Here is a 13865-nt window from a genome sequence, read left to right as displayed (position 1 = left end):
CCTCATCCAACCTGGCCTTGAACGTCTCCAGGGATGGAGCATCCACCACCCCTCTGGGCAACCTGTTCCAGTGTTCTACCACTCTCATGGTAAAAAATTTTTTCCTAATATCCAACCTGAATCTACCTCCCTCTATTTTAAAACCATTACCCCTTGTCCTATCACAACAGGCCCTCCTGAACAGCCTCTCCCCATCTTTCTTGTAGGCCCCCTTGAGGTACTGGAAGACCGCTATAAGGTCACCCCGGAGCCTCCTCTTCTCCAGGCTGAACAGCCCCAACTCTTTCAGCCTGTCCAGTCTTCTGTTTCAGTCTTCTTCCCAAACCAGCCCAGAGCTCACCAGTCGAGTCCCAGTTAAGCTGAAAAGACTTTGTGCCTCCGATCGCCGTATTCCCTCGTCGTACGTTCCTCTTCACTAGTGAAATGATTCCTGTACAAAGCCCCGACCACGGCGGCCCCAGGCTCCCTTCTTCGGCGTCTTGGCGATGCCCACCATCTGCTCCTCCATCTTTATCCCCTTCTCCTCCAATCCCTGATCCTCTTTGTGGCACTCTTCTTATTTATCCTAACGTCCCCCGGCAAATCCAGGCCAGTCGTTGCGCTCGCTCGAGACCGCGCTTTAATCTTCCTTCGTATCCGTGATGTAAAGCTCCGTCACGGCGTTGGCTACGTTGGGCGTTAATTCCGCTGATGGCCGGCGCCCGAAGCTTCGGAAGGAAGGGAAAACTTGGATGTTTTGCCCGTTGCCTGAAGTTCTGGGTTCGTTTCTCGTTGCCGGAGGAGAAGAGGGTGGCTGTTGTGGAGCAGGCACTGGCTTCCGCGCCACCGAGTCGGTAACCTCGTAATAAATGAATATTTTATCTCACTTTCCACAGAAGGGACCGTAATATCCAATATCGGGAGATAAATGTGACTTGGAGCTTTAGTTCACCTCTGGTTTTAATTTGTTTTACGACGTTTTTTTAATTTCCAAAGCATTTAAAGCCAGACAGTCCACCCCAGCTGTCCCAAAATGAAGTGTTACAGTTCACGGGTGAGCCAAACGTATCCAAACAGACCCCAGTTGTCTCCGATTTACTTCTCCTTTGGGATTTTCCAAAGAAGAGGTCGTACCCCGGGGTGTGCTTGTTCCGGCAGAGCCAGATGTGGATCCGTTTGCAGCTTCTCCTTCAGTCCCAGCTTCTGCTCAGGCCCCCTGGGGAGACGCGGGCCTGGCCCGGGCTTGGCACAGCTCTTTGCATTAGCCAAGAGGGGCTCGAGGAGACCAGTGCCATGGTGGCACCAGCACCGACACGAAGCAAACGCTTGAGCCAGCCTTGGGAGCGGGCACGCCAAGTTGGCGAGCTCCAAATCTTGTGGACGCTCAGCTGAAGGGACACTAAGGACGTGGAAAAAGTTGAAGCCAGGGAGCCGCGGAACAGTTGTGGGGCAGCCTGGCAGCGGCTGCGGAGCGGCCGTGGGGCAGCCCGGCCGCGTCCGTGTCGCCGGGGCTGTCGCCATCACCGTGCCCACCGCGTGGGTTTGGATGGAAGAGCGGTACCAGCATTACTGGTGAAGGGTGCAGGAGCCTCGTACGTCTCCCCAGAGGGAAACTCGTTGCCAAAACCATTGCTCCCAGTTTGGGAATGGTTTAATGTAGAACTGGCAGAAAAGAGGCACGATTTGGCTTTTATTTAGCGCCGAGCCTGCCCGGCTGACCCCTTAGCAGCACGGGAGGAGGGTGACGCGAAGCCTCATGCCGTCGCTCTCCATCGCTTGGAAATCAGGAGCGCTCGGAAAGATCTCCGCTTCCAACAAACACTGCAGTGGGGAGGGGGGGGCCGCACCGCGACGCCGCGGCACAGACCGTTCTTTCTTTCCTGGACTTTTCTCGGCCCCCGCCGCGATAAACAATCCTTTTGTGCGAGACACAAACACCGCGAGGCCGCTGGCGGAGAACAAAGGCGGCGATTCAGCGTCGGGATCAGCTGAACGCGGCGCATGACGGGCCCCGCGCGCCGTTCCACCCGCCCGGGGGCTCGCCGCCGACCGCCGCCGGCCCCGGTGGCCCCCGGACTGCGGCTGCTGCTGCCAGCCGGGGCCCTTCCCCATCTTTCCTGAGGGAAAGGCTGAGTGGGAGAAGGACCAGAGCGGCAAATAGGCCCGGCTGGCACATCCCGACACCATCAGGAGTCTCGCCACACTGGCCACCGGCTCCTCCGGTTTGGCGTTGCGAGGACACGTCCTCCCGGCTCTGAGAAACAGCCGGCGCGGCAACGCCGGGGCACATTTTCCGCGTGCTTCGCCCGCGGCCGCGGGCACCCACGGCACAAGGAATGCCAAGCACTCGGCCCGGTGGACGCACTGTCCTGCCAGGCTCCGGTGCGAGCCGGCCCGCTCGGAATGCCGTGGGGCTGAGGGAGAGGCGGCTTTTCCTTGTCCAGGACAGGGGGATGGTGGGGCCACTCTGCCCCACGGCTCTCCCTGGCAGTGGGAACAACTCCCAGTGGGAATCAGCCTCGGGGGACCAGGCGTCTTCCCCTTGGCCTCCTGGATTCCAGAGGCGCTGGCCCCCACTGGGGTTATGGCCCCGTGCAGGCGGGTACTGGCCCCGTACGGGCCCCACAGAGGGCCACGAGCCCCATACTGGGGACACGGACCCCGTGCAAGAGGTACAGGCCCCACATAGGGTATACAGGCACCATGGGGTGGGGCTCAGGCCCCGCAGGGGGGTTCCAGGCCCCATAGGAGGGTTCCAGTCCCGTTTAGGCCCCATAGGGGTGTTCCAGGCCCCGTTTGGGCCCCATAGGGGTGTTCCAGGCCCCGTTTGGGCCCCTTACCGGGGGTTCAGGCCCCACAGGGGGTTCCCGGTCCTGTTCAGGCCCCATACTGGGGGTTCAGGCCCCACAGGGGGGTTCAGGCCCCGTTCAGGCCCCACACTGGGGGTCTGGGCCCCATTCAGGCCCCACACCAGAGGTTCAGGCCCCGTTCAGGCCCCACACCGGGGGTCTGGGCCCCATTCAGGCCCCACACCGGAGGTTCAGGCCCCACAGGGGGGGTTCAGGCCCCGTTCAGGCCCCATATCGGAGGTTTGGGCCCTGTTCAGGCCCCATAGTGGGGGTTCAGGCCCCACAGGGGGTTCCAGGCCCCATTCAGGCCCCACACTGGAGGTTCAGGCCCCGTCCAGGCCCCACACCGGGAGTTCAGGCCCCACAGGGGGGTTCAGGCCCTGTTCAGGCCCCACACTGGAGGTTCGGGCCCCACACTGGGGGTTCAGGCCCCGTTCAGGCCCCACACCGGAGGTTCGGGCCCCACACCGGGGGCTCAGGCCACGTTCAGGCCCCACACCGTAAGTTCGGGCCCCCCCGGCGGTTCAGCCCCGCGGCTACACGCGCCCGCCGCGCCCTGCCCGGCCCCGCCGCAGGGGGCGCTCTCTGCCCCGTCCCGCCCCGCGCAGGCGCCGTTGCGCCCCCCCCGCGCGGGGGGGCGGGCCCGGCCCCGCACGCCATTGGCTCAGCCCGGCGGGGCGGGGCGGGGCGGGGCGGGGCGGGGCCGCCGCGTGCGCCCGCCAAAGCGTTCCGGGCGGGAACGGGGGCGGCGCGGCGTTCCGGGCGGCGGCGGCGCGAGCTCCCCCCCCCCCCCCCCCCCGCCCCGCGCCTCCCCCCCCGCCGCCTCCCCCCGCCCCGGGTCCCCGTTCCCCCCTCCCGCCCCTCCGGGAGAGCGGCGGCGGCGGCGGCCGCAGCGCCATGGAGCCGCGCGCAGGTGAGGCCCGTCCGGCGCGGCGGGGTCGGGAAAGTTTTCGGCGGGGCCGGGCCTGGGGCGGCGGCGGCCTCGGGGCTCCCGGAGCGGCGGCGACGGGTCCTGTTCGGGTTACGGTGCTGTCTCAGGGAGCGGCGGGTCCCGGGGCTGTGCGCGGGTATCTCCCGGTCCCGGTTGGGCTCCCGGTCGCGGCCGCGGTGCCGAGAGTGAGGGGTCCCGGGACCGGTGGGTCCCGCCGCCTCCGGCCGAGGAGGGCGGCGGCGGTACCGGGAGCGGCCGCGCTGCCACCCGCGGTCGTGGCCGCCCCCCGCCGCCCCTCCCGGCACCGTTCCAGCCGTCGCAGCGCTCACCGGAGCGGAGGTTCCGGCGTCGCGGGGCCGATCCCGGTAATTTGGGCTCGCCCGGAGCCCCCGGGAGGATGGAGGTGGGGGGTGGGGTGGGGTGAGCCCGGTTGTGCCACCGGAGCGCCCGCGGCTGAGCCGGGACGGGTGTGAACTGGGACGGGGCGGTGGGTTATGGAAACATTCTCACGTGCCATGTTGTTTTTGGACCAAATAATTGGGATCCGGTAACTCTTCCTCCGGTGCAAACGCCATAGGATTTACGGTTCGCAGCCGGGGAAGCCCGGACGGCTTCTCGGCCCCATGTTCGAACCGGAGCCGGCTTTGCCGTCAGCCTCCATCCTCATGCCGGGGGCTTCGCCCCGGTGAAACGCCGTCGTCTGTTTCTCGTGCCCCCGTCGCGACGGCGTGAAGATCCACACGTAACCGTCGAGGCCGCGCTCGGGCTGGGGTCGCTCGGCCGAACCGCGGCGAGACACGAGCTGGAAAACAGCTCCGAGAGTTTCCCCGTCGTCGGAATCGCGGGAGGAAAGGGAGTTTCTCGTCCGGCTAATTACAGGTTGCCTCGGTGGCTCCGTAAAGCGTTCCTCGTGGGCGAGGAGGCCGGCGGTGACTCACCGGCTCGAGCGTCTCCGGCCATCCCATGCTTAAGGGAAACGTCTTTGCACCGGCGCTGCGCGGCGGGAGTCGCCTATGCCAGGAGCGCGGTAACGGGACGGATCCTCCCAGGAGGCGGCGATGGCTCCCGGTTACACCGGGAGAGCGCGGCTCATCCCTGCCGCGTTGCCTCTCCGCTTTCCCGTCTGTGAAACGTGCCGGCGCCACGCGACGAGTCGTTCCGCGACACTTTTTCGGCGTGCGTGCGTGGGGGATGATTTTCCACTTTTGGATCGCGGAGTTCGACGGAAAAGTCGAACTCAGTGGCCGGAATTCTCCGCGTCGGATCACTCGCAACATCAGGTTTCTTCTTCCCGACCCGGCTGCGCGGCGCCGGTCCTCGGCGAAGCCCGACGGCCGTCGCTCCCGGTCGTACGCCGCAGTCGGACTCGCCGGTTTGGGCTCGGCCACTCCTGACCCTGGAGGAGCAGCGACCTTCTCCGTGGCGGGCGAAGAGGGGGCTGGTGGTTGGACTTCAAAGCATCGTGGCAATTTTTAGTTTGGCAATTTTGGTTTTTTTTTCCTCATTTAAACAAAATAAAAATCCCCGTCGCGAGCCGTTACCCGCCGCAGCCAGAAAAACGCTCTTTTTCCCAGGAAATAACGAGGGATGTTCCGGATGGAAAATGTATTGGCAAAGCCACTGTGCAGCTGGTTTTTTTTGGGGGGGAAATGTGATGTTTAACTACTCGAAGGTGCATTTTCGCTTGCTGCAGGGATGACCAACGGAGGGGAGGCAGGAGGCGGTGCGGCCGCCGACGGCTTTTATGTTCCATGCCTCTGGAAGGGGCATCTGTCGAGGGACTCATTCCAAGCCCGCGAGTCGGAAGAGCCCGTTCCCGGCGCCGGGGCTTTCTCCAAAGGTGTCTGTAGGTGTGAGATGCGTTGGCTCCCGGCGTGCGAGCGGCGGGGATGAACCGTGCCGATCCCTGCCGAGAAGACAGGGAGGCAGGGGATGGAAAGAGGAGGTTTTGCACCCAACTGGTTAGGAGGATCGGGACCGTGGTCTTTCCAGTGCCCTGATTTCTGGTGGTTTAGGTTTCTGCCACGCGGTTGCAGCGGGATGTGGCGCTGGGGAAGTGCTGGGAGGGCGCTCGCCCCGTGTCTCGAGCTCCTCGGCCCCGACACCGCTTGACTTAAACTCTCAACTCATCACTTCAAATGACAGGGGGAAAAAAAAAAAAAAAAATAGATTTACCCAGCAGAAAAAGGGCTGGCTCCAAATTGGACGGGAGAAATTGCGTGGTTTATGGGGTGGCGAAATCTGCCGTGGTCTGGTGGGGGGGGGTGCTGGTTATGAGCATCCCGCACGCTCCGGCAGAACCGGGGTTTACACTGGAAATAGTAACACCCTGATTTCAGCAGGTGAACGTGTCTCCGAACGGAATTTCCTTCCGGGCAGCCGCTGGGAAAACTCTGTTGGGTTTAAATCCGTGCCCCGGGGTTGGCTAAAAGGGGAAGGGAGCCCCAGCCGGGCCGTTGATTATTAAATTAATTATACTGTAATTCCCGGGAGCGTAACGCCGCTCCGGGGACGGCACGGAGCGCTCGGCAGACGGTTTAACGGCTTCATCGAGCGGCGGCGGGAGGGGGAAGGATTTTGGGAAACTCGGCTTCGTGCCATCGATCCTTCACCTTCCGTTCCCGCCGCTGCCGTGATGTCCCGGTGATCAACGCAGCCCTGCGACGGGCGCCGTGCCCGCGGCCAAACGTCGCCCGTCGCGGGGGATCTGCGCCACCGGCTCTGCCGGCGTGTTGCTCAAACCCAAGTTTTAGAGTAATCCGGGTGTTAAAATTGCCACAGCTGGGCTTCAGCAAAGGGAAACGGGTGGCTGTAGCTCTGGAAAAGAATAATTTTTCGTTGAAAAGGGGTTAAGCGTTTGAAAATTGCCACGTTTTTCTAAATTTCTGCTGCAACTCTTGCTTAACCGCCGCTTTTCTCGCGCTCTGACTCGTGAGCCACGGCGTGTTTTTTTAAAGAACGTCTTTTCCCTGCTGGAAGAGCCCCGTTGCCGGGGACGCCGTGCCGGGAAGATGCCAAAACTCCGTGGGAGGCTCCCACGAGGCGGTCGATCCCCTTGGAACAGCAGCCGGTACGGAGCACGAGGCACCGCGGCCGCCGGCCCGACCGCGCGCCGCTCGCGCCATCCGTTCACCAAACATCCCTTTTTTGGCTTCATTTTTGGGCCAGCGACGCCTTTTCTTTGGGCTGCCAAGCTCACGAGTTGTCTTGCACCTTCCTTTTCACCAGGAATAACCATTTTGCTGCGTTTTAGCAGAGATTTGGTGACCACCTCTTTGATTATTCCCATCTGTTTGATTATTTTGCCGTCGGCGAAGCCGGAGCTGCCGCGATCCCCATCCCATCTTGTACAGCACCTCCCCGGAGCTTAACGACCGTCACGAAGGTATTAGGTCAGGTCGGGTCCGGCGCGGCGTCGCTAATCCCGGCACGGCGATTCGGCCGTCCTGGCGCCCGTTAGGTAACGCGCCGCCGGCGGCTCAGGGCCGCGGCGGCCCCAAGCTGGTGGGAAGGAGGAGAAAGCCAAGAACGTCCCTGGAGGACCTTTGGATCATGGTTTGGTGGGATCTGGGCCACACCAGTAGCTGGTGCGGGCTGGGAGCTGTCGCGGTGAGGTTTGTGTGGCGGCACCGATGTGCCCGTCTCGCCGCCGGGTCGCACCACGAACCTGCCGTCGGGGCAGCCGCGGTTCGCTCCGGCGTTAAGAGCCAAGAGTTGCTCATTGGAGGTTTTTTGAGTGGATTTTGGGGTGGTTTTTTTTGGTTTCAAAGTTCAATCTATTTCGGCTCACGGGAGCATCCGTCGGCGCGAGGCGGTGGAGGTGACCGGCCAAGGGCGTGCGCTGACTCTGCGCCGCCGGCACCGGAGCCCGGACATCCCGGCTCGGGCTCCTGCCCCTGTCAAAAAAAAAAAAAAATAATCCATCACGTGGTGAATCTGGGGAAGAAACGTCACGTTTTGTGCTCCTGAAATATTTCTGGAAATAGCTTTTATTGAAACGCAGCGCAGGCTGCCGCCGACGCAGGAGCTCCAGGTCGTGTTTAATGCTTCGTTTTGACATTAGCCCTCAAAAAAATATATTTTTTTATTATTATTTTTTCCAAAGTGCGTGTTGCCAACGCGATTGAAATCTTAACAAAATGAGAAAATTGAAGTTGGGATCCTGGAACTCACAGTCCATCTTTCCCGTCCCGCAGGCTGTATTCGTTCCCGGCGGAATGCTGCTTTAGTCCGGTGTGCTTAGTGATTAGTTTTTGTTTATTTTAATTTTTCTTCCCCCCTTTATGCCCTGGAAGACCTGAGTGCTGAAGCCCAGGTATATGGAATTATTTTTACCTTCCTTCCTTTTTATTTCATCCTTTGGTCCCTTTATTTTTTTTTTTTAATTAGCCTGGCAGCGTTCGGGCTGGGAGCGCGGTCCCGCAGTTTCCCAAATCCAACACGGACGACTGGGATGCTCCGCCTCTCTCCGGCGGCGCTTCCAGGGAGTTTCTACCCAAACCTGGCGAATTTTTTAATTTTTGGCGTTGTGTTATCCCGCTGAGAGGACGCAGGAAGCGAGGGGCCGCGGGTCGCTTCGCTTCGGGGTGGTTTATTGGTTTTTTTTTTTTCCATTTTCAATGCACGAAAATCAAGTGTTTTAATTTTGGTCCGCGGAGGTTTCGCGGCGATGAACCAAACCCGGCGTTTCACCGCCCAAAAGGATGAAGTTCTGGATTAGCCGTAGGTGGAGGCATCTTTACGGATGCACGGCTTTCACTCTCTTTTTTCCTTTTTTTTTTTTTTCTTTTATTTTATTTTATGGGTGTGGTAACCGGGCAAGAAACACTGTTTGTATAAGGATCAACCTTCTCCTAGTGCCGAGCTCGCCGTGACTCACAGCGCGGTGTCGTCTCACCGCGGCCTTGGCTCCGTTGGAAACGCCGCGCTCCGGCCCCGGTGCGAGCCCGGGGAGGGGAAGAACATGGTGATGTATCCCTAAAAATCCCAGGCAGGAGCAGCAGAGAACCCTGTAGGTAACACCATAAAATCCCACGTGTCACCGGCGGGTGGGGAGCCGGCGAAATCCGGAGCGTCGCGGTGGAAGACGCCGTTCTTGGTGTTTTTTCATCCATTGACACCACTGATGGTGTGAATTTGTGGTATGGATTGGTTGGTGTCTGCCTCTCCGACGTCCTGGGGATGGGGATGGGGATTGGATGGGATGGGGATGGGGATGGGGATGGGGATGGGGATGGGGATGGGGATGGGATGGGGATGGGATGGGATGGGGATGGGGATGGGGATGGGATGGGGATGGGGATGGGGATGGGATGGGGATGGGATGGGGATGGGATGGGGATGGGATGGGATGGGATGGGATGGGATGGGATGGGATGGTCCCGCTCAATCCGCCCTTTCTCCATCGCGCTCCGTTAGCGAACGGCCGCCCGCCGCCCCCGCGCCGTGCCGTTGCCGTGCCCGAATCTTAAGAAAAGAGATTTATTTTATGATTATTTTTAGTAACCAGGCTGGGAAACGCACCTACCCGGCCCCGACTGTTTCGAATCGGCAGACACGCGGGGCAAAGGGAGTATTTAAAGGCTCTGGGAGATGAAAGTCCTTTCGGTTGCTGATGTCTTTTATGATGTTGACTTAGAGAGTCTAAAAACCGGCGAGGTTGCGCCCGGGCTTTTGACGCAAAAGGAAACGTTTTCCTCGGGCTGAAAGTGTCAAGTTTCCTAATATAGTTTCGGTGGCCACGTCCTGCTGCCAGGAGCGAGCAGGAAGCGGATGCCCGAGGGCTGGAGGAGGACACCTGCTCCGGGCTTTCGCCTACGGACCGAGGCCGCGCTCAAGGTCTTGCGCCGATGGTCTGAGCGCGGCTCCGCGGTGCGTGCCGGGGGCTGTTGGTGCAGCACCAGCGTGGGCACTTCTTTGAGACCAGTTGAAAAAGAAAAAAAAAAGCAAAACACAAGGTTTAGTTTCTTTTTCTGTTTCTACTCAACCTCCTTTCGTGCCAGAACCGAAGGTTTCGCGCTCTGCGGTTGGTTTTGCCAAGATTGGCTTCCAGAAACCGGGGCGGTCTCGTTGTAAAAACAAGCAGAATGGTGAAAGCTCCTGAATTATTTCTAATCCAGAAGGTTTTTCCGGGGGATGTTGAGCCGTACGGTTGTAAATCGGCGTTTTCTGCGCTTTCCTCTCCTGTTTGCGCGCAACTCTTAGAGCAGCCGGTGCGGTGCCGGGCAGAAACTTGGGAAGAGTGTTTTGGGAGCAGAGCTCAGTACGTCACCGTAAGGTGACCCGGGATGGTTAATCCAGTGTTGAGTCTGGTGTGAAACCTTGTATTATTTGCAAAAAAAAAAAAAAGGTTTTCTCGTAGAGGAGTCATCTCCTTCGTTAGCCAACGCCAATGTCTCGCTCTCTCCGCACGACGGCGTGTTCGGGCACGACAGCGGCGATGAGCTCCGTCGTCCTTTCTGGCCAGGACAGTAAATAAAACCAACTCAAACCACCCAGTGAAGCGATCATCTTGGACCCGTTCGCGGGTGGTTCTGCGGATCTGCCCTCCCGAGATCCCGGCGCAGACCAGGAGAAGGGCTGGGAGCTCCGGAACCATTTCCCTTCTCTTCTCCTCGATTGGATCAACACCCTGTGGCTTTTACATCTTGGAAACATCTCAACGGGGGGGAAGTAATTCGTTAATAACCTTTTAGCTTCGTTTCGAGCCTGCGTTACTCAAGCCCGGTGCAGTCGGAACGATGGCGTACCTTGAGTTCCCTTGAGTTTGTCGAAATCTTTAAAAATCCAAGGAGAGAAGAGCCGTTAAAACGGAATGAACACGCTTCTGAACGTGGCCTTTGGAGACAGGACCACTGTTGGGTTGGAGTTCAGGCTCATTTACGAGCTTGTTGGCGGGGAGGAGCGGGGCGCCCTTGCCGCTCGCCTCCTGCTGGGGTGGAAGTTCAGCCTGCGGTTGGCTTCGCCGCGGTGCCGGAGGTCGTTATTCCCACCGATCTCCCCGGAGCGTGGTCGGTGTGAGCCCTCCCTTTGGGTCACGATGGCCATGGGTGCTTAAATCACGTTAATTTGGCTGGATGGTCGCACCCAGGGAGTTGCGGTCAACGGCTCCGTGTCCCAGTGGAGACCAGTGCCGAGGGGCGTTCCTCAGGGGTCAGTGCTGCCGCCGACACCGGGACAAGGTTTGTTTTCTCTTGAACTTTTTCCTCTTTGGACTCTTCTACCTTCTTTGGTTCACTCCATGTTTTAAATTCAACTTCCTCGCGCTGCCTTGTGCTTTGGTTTCGACTTTGTCTCCCTTGGAGTTTGCCATTTCTTTCCACCGAAACGCTGGGAAGCTGCAAAAATCCATCGTCAGAAGGACTAATAAATTCTTACGGTTTCGAAATCTTTGACCGAAAGTAGTTGGGATGAAAATCTTCCGGGAATTTAACGCTCTACGGTTTCTAGCGGGGCCCAACTTCTCGTAGCCAACCGCGATGAGATGGATGATCTTCAACGGTGATGGTTTATCCGAGCGTCCAACTTCCCGCCGGCCCGGAGGCTCCGCAGTGAGACCCAAGGAGACGGGATAACGCAGTTGCCAAACGGCGAATTTGGAAAGCCCTCATGGTGTCATTGCCTCCTACTCTGCGAAGAAAATCAGGATTACAACGAAGGCAAACCAGCGCTTCGATCCAACGGTTTATTCCCTTGAAAATTGATTTTTTTTCTGTATTTTAAGGTAGAGCTGAGCGGGAGGGAGTGGGGATAAACACGCCGCGTCCGTCCCTCTCCTCTCTCCTGTTTGTTTGCAGGGAGGTGGTGGGAACAGGAGAACTTCTGCCCATCAGAAATCTGGAGCCGTGGCCAGGTGTATATTTTGCACCGTTTTTTCCCCAAAAGACGCCGGGTGCTGCAGTTATTCAAATAAAAATTTATTTTATTTTTTTTTCCCCCCGTATCTCACAGTGAAAGAGATTTTCGTCTTCCCCACTCGTCTATTCCCATCCTCTATGCAAATTTTTGGGGAAACCTCCTTCACGTGAGGCCAAACGGAGATGCAAATCCTCCGGATTTACAGCGCTGAGCTGCCTTTGCGCCCCCGAGGCGCGAGATCCGTATCACATTTTGCAAATAAAGGTGTTTTAATATCTTTTTTTTTTTGGAGTGGTTTGGGTTTGGGATTTTTTTTATCTAAACCACAGCGCCGGAAGCCCTTTCCGGTGCATTAGTTGCCTTTTTTTTTCTTGATTCTTGGATAAAATATTGAATATATAATGCCAAGACACACCTATGTATCACCTTTAGGGTCGCTCATCGTAGGCGACGGTTTCGGTCCCGGAAAACCGGAGCAGCCGTTACCCCAAAATGCAATTAAAGGAAATAACACCGATTTTTCCAAAACTTTACGTTAGTGGCTGCCGTTGGAATTAACCAAGAAATATCTTGGGAGCGTCTGCTGGGAGGAAAAGAAAAGGAATTCAGGGATAGCGGCATCTTATGGTTGGACTTGATGATCTCTAAGGTCTTTTCCAACCTAGAAATCTATGAAATCTTCCGAAGCGCCTTCCGTTGGCATTTCTGGGTGTTTCATTTGGGGAATCCTCCTAATTAAAGTCTTTGCAAATGAAGATAATTGGGTTTTGGCTCTTCCCGCTGCTGGAAGAGGGAAATTCCGGCACGAGAGCGGGAATGGCAGCGCTCTTGAAATTCAGCCTTAAACAGCGAAAGCTTTGGGTGTGCAGAGCGTTGAGTTTGGGATTTTGTGTTATTTTTTTTCCCCTGGAATAGCTTAAAATGTAAATATTTGGGAAGTAGCACTTCTGTGTCGAGTACTGATCGCGGAGCGTTTCTCAGATAGCTTAACGAAAGGGATGATCAAATAATGGGAAAATCCCCCAAGGTGGGATGCGATGGTTTTCTTGAGTATTTCGGATTTGCGGCGAAGCCGCGTGATAAAAATCTCACAAAAACCGCTCGGCTAAACGTGCAAATTCCTCCCCAAAAAATCTGTAAACGGGGCGTTTTCCATCAGGAGCTTTGGCTCCGCAGCGCGTGAGCCGAACTCAAAAAAGAGTTTTGCCCATCTTTAGGGATTATCCCCCAAAAGAGACTTTTTTTTTAAGGCATTGGGGAATTTTGCCCATCTTTAGGGACGTTCCTCCGCTATTTTCGATTTAACTTGGTTTTTTTCACCCTTTTGCCCCTTTTTGTCTCATTCTGATGAAAAACCGACACCCTGGGGGGCTTTTTGGGGTGAAATTCCGGCGACGCCGGCCGCCACGCGGCCGTTGGCTGGAGAGGAGCTGTTGGGTTCTTCGGGAAGATTAAATCCCGGCTGTTGGTTTAATTTCCTTAATTCCTGCTGCCTTCTCCTCCAAATATCGCAGAGGTGGTAGAAACGATGGGTTTTTAGTCCTAAATATGGGATTTTTTAGCCCGTTTCTCTTCACGGCGCGACAGGAAAGCTCATTTATGGATTATATCCGCGTCGGAAGGAGTCGTGGTGGCATCTACCCGCCTACAAGTATCCGTGCGGTGATGGGGGGTGTTTGGGTGGTCTTGGCACCTGTAGTGTTGGAAGAACTCCCCAAGACTCCCCATCTTTAGGGATTATCCCCAAAAGAGACTTTTTTTTTTAAGGCATTGGGGAGTTTTGCCCATCTTTAGCAATAATCCTGAAAATAGACTTTTTTTTAAGGCACTGGGGAGTTTTGCCCATCTTTAGGAATAATCCTGAGAAGAGATTGGGGAGTTTTGCCCATTTTTAGGGATTATCCTGAAAATAGACTTTTTTTGAAGGCATTGGAGAGTTTTGCCCATTTTTAGGGATTATCCTGAAAAGAGATTTGGGAGTTTTGCCCATCTTTAGGGATTATCCTGAAAAGAGATTGGGGAGTTTTGCCCATCTTTAAGAATAATCCTGAAAATAGACTTTTTTTCAGGCACTGGGGAGTTTTGCCCATTTTTAGGGATTATCCCCAAAAGACACTGGGGAGTTTTGCCCATCTTTAGGAATAATCCTGAAAATAGACTTTTTTTTCAGGCACTGGGGAGTTTTGCCCATCTTTAGGGATTATCCCCAAAAGAGACCTTTTTTTGAAGGCATTGGGAAGTTTTGCCCA

General features: G+C 57.1%; 1 protein-coding gene across 1 annotated transcript in view; it reads left to right on the top strand.

Annotated features, from left to right (window-relative positions):
* Positions 1–3716: 3716 nt before the first annotated feature.
* The window catches only part of OTUD7B (OTU deubiquitinase 7B), a 29956-nt gene continuing 19807 nt past the window's right edge, over positions 3717–13865 (top strand). Inside the window, exon 1 of the mRNA XM_086628212.1 lies at positions 3717–3741. The gene's annotated coding sequence lies outside the window, so the exon portion shown is untranslated. The remainder of the gene's footprint in view (positions 3742–13865) is intronic.

This window comes from Tauraco erythrolophus, chromosome 30 (genome assembly GCF_009769465.1).
Source record: "Tauraco erythrolophus isolate bTauEry1 chromosome 30, bTauEry1.pri, whole genome shotgun sequence".
NCBI classification, from domain to species: domain Eukaryota; kingdom Metazoa; phylum Chordata; class Aves; order Musophagiformes; family Musophagidae; genus Tauraco; species Tauraco erythrolophus.
The sequence above is the reverse complement of the archived record's forward strand: the minus strand, read 5'-3'. Positions and strand labels throughout refer to the sequence as shown.